This window comes from Propithecus coquereli, unplaced genomic scaffold (genome assembly GCF_000956105.1).
Source record: "Propithecus coquereli isolate 6110/MARCELLA unplaced genomic scaffold, Pcoq_1.0 Scaffold258, whole genome shotgun sequence".
Classification (NCBI taxonomy): Eukaryota; Metazoa; Chordata; class Mammalia; order Primates; family Indriidae; genus Propithecus; species Propithecus coquereli.
Window position 1 is genome coordinate 1,590,796 of NW_012148152.1, and position 9,025 is coordinate 1,599,820.

Below are 9,025 nucleotides of genomic sequence, written 5' to 3' on the forward strand. Positions count from 1 at the left end.
TAAAAATATCAGTTATTTAAAATTCAACATGAAAAAAGTGTACATACAAGCAAAAATGTGAGAAAAGATGTTTGAACATATATACATATATGTATGTTTCAGTGTCAGTTTTAACTGATAAGAGATTAGTAATAAGAATATATAACGTACTTCTACAAATTAATATATATGTAAGTATAAACACATGCATAGTCTATGAAATAGATAAAATAGTACATATAAATAGGTATTCACCTAAGAGGGAAAACATATGGTTAAAAATATATAAAGGTGCGCAAAATTATTAATAATTAGATTCAAAATAAATCTATCTTATGTAACATTTTATGTCCAAGAAATTGTTAAAAATGTTGAAGTCTCATAATATCAAGTATTGAAGAGGTGTGAGTCATTGAGAACTCATATATAATCACTGGTAAAATCACTTGGGAAAACAGTGGCATGGATATCACGAGGTATGTAAAAGAATGTTCATAGCAGCATTGACTGTCTTAACAAAATATCTGATAATGAAACAAATGCCCAGCAGGAAATTAGATAAATAAAATATAGTACATTCAGAAAATGGAATATTTTGCAGCAGTGAAAATTAATGAATCCAAACACATGCAATAGTGTGAAAGAACCTTATAAACACAGCATCAAGTGCAAGTTGCAACCCACTTCATTTTTATAGAGTTCAAATTTAAAGAATATTATTATATGATACGCATCTTTGAGGAAATTTTTGTTCTCTTAAAGAAGAAACAATAAGCACAAACCTCAAAATACTGATTAAGAAAGGAACAGGAGGAATACAAAGAGATAATTAGGGACAGGAATACAAAAGCCCAATCGTACTAGTAGAGTTCTATTTCTTATGTATTGTGATTGGCTAATGGGTGTTCATTGTTTTTCATGACTCATAATTATGTTACATGTATGATTTTGATTGTATCAGATATTGTATAATTAATGTGTGACTAAAACATCAAATATTTTATTTCTTTTGATTTTCATATGAATTGGCCATACATCTCAACACTCTCTCATCCTGTTTTCACCAGGACAGTCGATAACATAGCTGCCAAGGCTCTCACCATGGTTTTGACCAATGATGTGGTCTCCACTAATGAGACCAGAGAGAGAACTATTTATGAAGATTGGCAGCGATGGTGATTTTGAAAATTTAAACTGAGATATATAAATCATTTGAAACTATTATTTCAGCAGTTTGGAAGTATTACATAATGATTAAAAGCATGGTCAAATAAATTTTATTGGAATTCCAGCTCTGTAACTTACTAGCTGAGTGTCCTAGGGAATGTTATTTATTTCTTAAGGCTCAGTTAGCTCCTCTTTAAAATGAGGCTCATCATGGCTTCTACCTCATAGGGCTACTATAATGCATATAAAGCACTTAGCACAGTCTCTGGCACATATCCATGCTCATTAGATCTTAGGCATCATTGTTATTATCCCATGCATTAATCTGTCATATGATAAGAGATAGATGCTTATTCTTCTATTTTTCTGAATTATTAAAGAGAAGAAATGTACAGCTACAATGTTTTCATTTTTCTTTTCAATTAATACTACTTGACAAAGTTGAAGTGTTGATCCTATTCTAATAACATGTTTAACTTAAATGCCTCAAAAGAGCACAGAGATTCAGATGTTAAAAAAGATCAATAGTCAATTGACAGGCCGGGCGCTGTGGCTCACACCTGTAATCCTAGCACTCTGGGAGGCCAAGGCGGGAGGATTGTTTGAGCTGAGGAGTTCGAGATCAGCCTGAGCAACAGCGAGACCCTGCCTCTACTAAAAATTAGAAAGAAATTAATTGGCCAACCAAAAATATATAGAAGAAATTAGCCGGGCATGGTGGCGCATGCCTGTAGTCCCAGCTACTCGGGAGGCTGAGGCAGAAGGATCGCTTGAGCCCAGGAGTTTGAGGTTGCTGTGAGCTAGTCTGACACCACGGCACTCACTCTAGCCTGGGCAAAAGAATGAGACTCTGTCTCAAAAAAAACAAAAAAAAAATAGTCAATTGACAACAGCAGGCTGCCTAATGAGCCTATGGCACTGGTGGCAACATGGTAGGAAACCATTGAGGAACCCTCTGAGGCATCACGAATGATAACTAGAATATACATATTTTCATCTCTAAGATCAAAAAGTCTGAAGCCAAATCATATTTGTTAGGCTTTGATTCATTCTTGTAGTGAACTGTCAGCAATGGACAACGCCCTAGGAAAGAAAACCTGTGGAGAAAACAAAGAGATGATAAAAGAAAGAAATATCTAACAGGACATTATCTTCAGTGCTTTCAAAAACCAAAATGCTCAGAGGTGAGGAATTCTGGTACAGTTGAACATGCCTGCTCTAGAGTAAGATGGACCTGGTTTGACACATTACTGTGTGATCCAGGAAATGTTTAGTTTCTTTAATCTTACATTATGCCATTTATTAATAAGAAAGGTACTTACAATTTTGGGTTGTTGAGATGAATAATGCTAACACTGTCATTAGCAAAAGGGAGGTTGCAATATATTTAATTATTATCATTATCGTCACTCTTGTCATTGTCATTATCATCGTAGTCATCATTAACTGATTCCTATAGAATTCTACAAGCATAGAAAATAAACAAAATGAAATTGATTGTCCAGCAAAGATCCCTTATTATGTAACAACTTGAGAGAATAGTATCTGAAATGTCATCTGAACATACATTTATGAGCATTGTTATAACCTGTGTATATTATATGAACAAAGAAATGAACAAAGACTAGATGGTGTCAGCATGAGCTTCTGTCATATCCTTGTTCTTTTCCTCAAAACAGATATGTATATCTGATATTTGATTATTATGAGAAAGTAAATATACAGTACACAATAAAATATTGACTTGATATTGAAATTGAAGCTCTTAACTTCAAAATAGGTTTTATGTTTTTCTCTACCATCAAAAAAAATGTCCGTCAAGCACAAAACATTGTTTGGTATGTTGACAAATTTCACTAGACATTCTTCTTTTTTTAATGTCAGAATATTATGGGGGTACAAATGATTTGGTTACATGATTTGCTTTTGTTCAGTTTGAGTCACAGTTATATGTGTGCCCATCACCAATATACCATACATTGTACCCATTAGATGTGAATTTACCAGTCCCCTCCTCCTCCCTCCCACCTGCTTGGTTTCTGTTGAGTTTTATTACTATATGTGCACATGAGTGTTGATCAATTAGTTCTAATTTAATAGTGAGTACACTAAACATCCTTACACTTCCAACATAGTACTAAGTTTAGTTTTTGTAACAGAAAATAATACCTCATTTTAAAAATACTTTTTACATTGTATTTTATATACAAATTCATTTGATCTTCACCTTCATAAGTCTTTTTCATTGTAAAATTCAAGGACTACAGTTGAAAATTACAATTAGTCAATATGTTTTATCCTACTTTTAATGTTTCACATAGCAAGACAATCATAATTAAACAAATAACTATTGCTCACATAGTCAGGGAATCAGAAAAATATAGTCTGTTCTTCCTCAATGTGCAATATATTTGACATGAAAAAATGAATATAGGAATAAAAATGCAATATAAGCGGGAGAATGTATGAAAGTGCTCAAAAACAACAGAACAAAATTCCATAATGATGGGGTATGTCAAAGAGACAGAAAAGCCCTCTGAAAGAGCTCCAAATAGCGAAAGCTAGAACACTGAGCAACAAAGTAGTATTGGATTATAATCAAAGTATTAAGTAAATATCCCTAAATTCATACTTATATATATATAGATGCTTGAAAAATTACTAAAAGGTGCAGAATACACAAATCTCCCATGAAGAATTTCAAATAATTTATGAAGATATTCCACCCTCACAATGATAGAACAAAACTACCCACTACTTAAATGTGGGCTGCACTTAGTGATTTCCTTCCAAAGAGTCAGTATCGAAAGAGGACAAAGGAATAATTATACAGAGAAGCCTGACAAACACAACCTCAACCAGGAAATCAAAATAAACGTCAGCAGTCACCATCAATTATCATCATTATCGTGGTGATAATATGTATCACTGATATGCTGTGATTAAAATGGCACTTTACTTCTATGATCTTCCTGTTCAAAACCCATAACCCTAGTCAAATCATGAAACATAAGACAAATCCCATTTGAGGAATATTTCTGCAAAATACCTGACCAGTGTACCCCAAAACTGTCAAGGTCAAAAACAAGGGAAGTATGAGAAACTGTCACAGCCAGGAGGAGCCTAAGAAGACAAGACAACAATATAATGTGGTGCCCTGGATGGGATCTGTGAATAGAAAAGTATATTAGGTCAAAGCAAAGGAAATCTGAATAAATTATAGATTGCAGTTAATAACAATGTATAAATATTGGTTCATTAATATGACATCTACTGTATTTAGATAAGATATTAATAATAGGGGAATCTGGGTGTAGAGTATCTAGAAATTTTCTTTATTAGCTTCTCAATTTCTCTTACAATCTCAAACTTCTAAAATGAAAAGTTTATTTAAAAAAGCAATGTAAGTGCTATCCATATGACATGGATATTAGGTGCTGTATTGAGAGGCAGAAGAGAGTCTTTTCAGTTGGCAGTCTTGGCAAAGGTTACTTGGAGGTGGTGAGGACTCAGCTCAATATTGCAGTATGAAAATTAATCACTGTATAGAAAATTTTAATAGGCTAATTCTTGAATATCAGAAGGCCTTTAAGTCAAGAAGGTCCATTTGTTCATGGTGATATCTCCAAAATGAGCAAAGAATACCAAGATGTCACTTTTCTGCCCCAACCACATATCAAGACACCCTTATAATACCCTAAAAATAGGAAATGGCTTTCTTGGCATTGCTATCAGTTAAATAAATCTTGTGAGCAAATAAATGCTGGACAATTTGGATCACATCAAGAAAAATTCTGAAATTTGTTCTCTCTCCTCAGGCTGAACCTTAAGTTAAAAAAATGTATCAACAATAATGTTTACTTTGCTCACTGATAGCACCTCACTGATATATTCCTTTATTTAACAGATATTTATTGAGATATCCCACCATATGCCAGACAAGATTTTAGACAAAGAGAATACGATGGTAACTAAATAACTGGAATCTTTCACAAGCTAATACCCCGGTGTTCTTGGCAGGGTATTGCCGTAAAGACATAGTAAGACAGGGGCAAGAATACAAGATTACTTTTAGTTTATATTTAGTTTGAATCTGATTGTCTCTACTAAAATTACAATATGCTAATATGCGTTCTGATAATAAAATTAGCACCATTCTGTCTATTCCTTCACATTGAGCTATCCAGCGTCACCTCGTCTTTGCATATCTCTATATTTCTCTCCTTATGGGTGTGTGTGTATATATGTAAAGATTCTGTAATATATTTGGCTACAGCAGATAATATGTTGCTTTTTAAAAATTATGTCTAGCTTTACCTTGTTTAATCATCTGGGGCTAAGGATCAGGAGAGAGAGCATTTCTCTTTGTTTTCTGGTGTTTGTGCAGCTGTTGCCATTGCCTTGCCAGAAATTTTTTTCAGGAGGGAGCTGCTGGTATCCTTAAAGCCAGCCAGTGGCATTCTGTTATTAAGCAACATGAAAACAAAATTACTTCTTCCTGCTGCTGTTGCTATAGTGACTGCTGTACCTACCATTTCCACCTCCCACCTCTTAGGTGCTATGTAGATTTTCCTGGAGCCAAATTTAGACCGCATGGTGGCATATTTCACATTTCAAACTGATGCTTAATTTGCCCATAAGCTTTTCCTTGTTTACAAGGCAAATGATCTTTCTCATTCTCACTTTCAAAGAAGCAAGGTTTTAGACTCAGCAACATCAATCATCAAAATATCAGAGTTTATTTTCAATACTGTTACTCTCCATTCAATGGAGAGGCCTACAAAGGTGCCAGAGTCATAAATATGGTATCAGTAGTATTGGCTAACCAAAACTTAAAGCAACACCTGGGAAGTGTCAAATTTTGGGGCTGCTTTCTTCACAAGTTTTCTTTGTGTTTACCACCTGCGAAATTCTAACTACAATTGAAAAATAAATTCTCAGTATATTATAACAGGTATTGGCAGCAAGAAAAGGCATGGATTCACAGCATTTGTATCAATAACTCTTAAAAACTGAACACTTATAAGCAGAAAAAAATAATGAAAATGACCTTTTGCTAGCTATTCTTTGAAAAGTTTTTCCCACTTTACTAGTAAAGTACCAATGATTATACAAAAAAAAACAAACACAAATGCTAACTATAACTCTAATATTATCATAATCTGAAAACCCCCAAAGTGGGGAAAATTTTACATAAAATATAAGCTACATAGCCGTGGATTTAGATACAGTTAAATTTTACTATGAAGTAGAGTAGCTTGCTTATTGGACAAAATATGGGAAGACATGTTGCTCCTTCATCATGGCATAAGATTACTATGTCAATGCCGTCAAAGTCACCAGAGTATTTTTCTTGATATGCCCCAAGACTTTCCAATGATTCGTAGATATTACCCCCTATAAATACATAGGATAGAAAACAGAGGTAGGCCTAGAGGAGGCACGTTGCATCTGAATTATATAATCCCAGTAGATAAAGTGCTAAAGCTGAGGCATAAAGATATTAAGAACCTCGATAGCATTGTATATTTAGAATTGTGATTTTTGCTGCTCCCCATCAGTTCAGTGTCAGAATCAAGCATCCAAAATAAGAAAAGCTCTCACCTTATTCTAGCAAAGCTACCTTAGATAAATGTCTGCTAGACCTGAGAATTGGAAAGGGCTTGTAAATATTGACTTGCCCTATATGTGCTAACCTAAGCAGGAAACTCGATCTGTAGGTAAGTGAAACGAAAAATTTATGTACCCTCTCTGCTGCCAAATATCAAGTGTGGACACATCTCTTCACAAAAGAACAAAGAATTGAAAACACCAGCAATATGAGTCTCATAGGAAAGGAACTATAAAATAGGAAAAAGATAAAAATAATCTGAATAATCAAAAGAGGAAAGAAAATGATACAAAAAACTAAGAAACTTTTTAAAAAAATAGAATGGTTTGGCAATCACAGTAGAATGCCAAAACACGCCCTCTATGAAAAAGAGGAAAAAATTGATGAGGAGTGAACAGGCAGAACTGAAGGTGTGGACTAAAATGAAACAACAGGATATGATTAAAAGACAAGAAACTGATGAAAACTGACTTTGACGACAAAGAGAATCGTAGGAAACTAAACTAGTAATAATACGATGATAGGAAAGACAGTACTGTTAATAGAGAAAATGGAATTACCGCTGTTACTATTTCTCCGTGAAGGATAAACATGAGAAGCCCTCTTACGATGCAGAGAAAAAGCACAAGGAAATGAAAATTAGGAGACAAAATAAGAGATAAGGACAAGAGGAAGACAACTTAAGACCAAAACAGAAATAAAAACTGAAAATACAATCAGTTATCAAAGACAAAATGAGGTAAACTTTTTAAGTTGAAAAAAGAGTTGAATGTGATCACATGAGATTCACAGTATTCTGTGAGAAATAATAAATAAAGCCCTATAATTAATATAAATGACAATTTTAATAACAATGGTGAAGATAATATTTTCTAAGTTATTTCATTTAAAAATTGAAAAAAAAAAAATCTGGTTGACCCAGACCTCTCTTCTGTGAATTAATGCTAAATGATAAATAATGGAGCACTCTCCCAGTTTTGAAGAAAATTTTAACGAAAGAAATGTATATAACAGAAGTTTATATTCATATCTGAATGTGACAAAAAGATAATTCAGCTGTAAAAAGTTCTGAGAAATTCAAAAATGATGGACGTATGGGCATGGTGGCTCATGCCTATATTCACAGCTGCTTGGGAGACCGAGCTGGGAAGGTCACTTGCGCACAGGAGTTCGAGGCTGCAGTCAGCTGATTGCACAATTGCACTTCAGCCTGGGCAACAGAGCAAGACCTTGTCTCTCGAAGAAAAAAAAAAAAGTTTTGCTATGAAAAGACAAGCATTTTACTTTAACTAGTTAATCATAAAACATAATTATGATTACTTAAGGGAAGAGGAATGTCAAAAATGTTGAAAGCAGAGATACGTAATGTAAAACATTACGAGTTTAAAAAAATAGTTTTGCCCTAAACCATATTATATTAATAAAGTCAGAAAAAGGAAGTGAATGGTAATGATTTGAAAAACCTGGTACGTTTGTCATTTTAAATAAATGAGAGACTAAAATTTGACACGCCATTCTTTAGTAATATGAATGTAAATACATTTTGTTTTAAGAAACAGGAGGGTGTTTTAAAAAGAAAAAATAAGATAGAGGACAGATAAGAGATTTAGATTGATAAAAATATTTTTTATTATATATCAAATTATAAAAAATTAAAACAAAAAGTATTCTATAGTAAAGGTGTACTGAAAAAAACAATACAAAACAAATATAATACTGTAGAAAAGAATAGGCAAAATACGTTCCAATAAAAAAATGACAGCAGAGATGGTTAATAGTAATGTTAGACAAAGTGCAAACAAAATGGCATTCATTCATTGGGTTCTCATTATGAGATACGTGCTCTTTGAGATGCTGAGCTACAACAATAAATAACCCAGACTTGCTACTGCCACTGTGAAACTTGCTGAGGGGAGCCAAGAATTTAACAAGTAATTGCACAAATTAATTACTGTGAAAATTAAGGCCACGAGAGAAATATTCAGTGTGGAAGCATATATTATATTAGGAGAAATGGTTTATGTGAAGTCCTGGCTAAAGAAGTGACATTCAAGCTAAAAATCCCCCAAAATTAAAATTCAGTACATGTATACTAACTAGTATGTGTGTGAGTGTGCACACACATTTGTGCACACACGTGAGGGTTGAGGAATAGGTTGGTGAGAAGTAGCAGTGCTTTAGGCAGAGGACATAAGAGTGATGCCTCCAATCAATGAAGGAACTAATAATTTTATATTGATAAAAAATGTAGTCCAATAGAAGAACTAT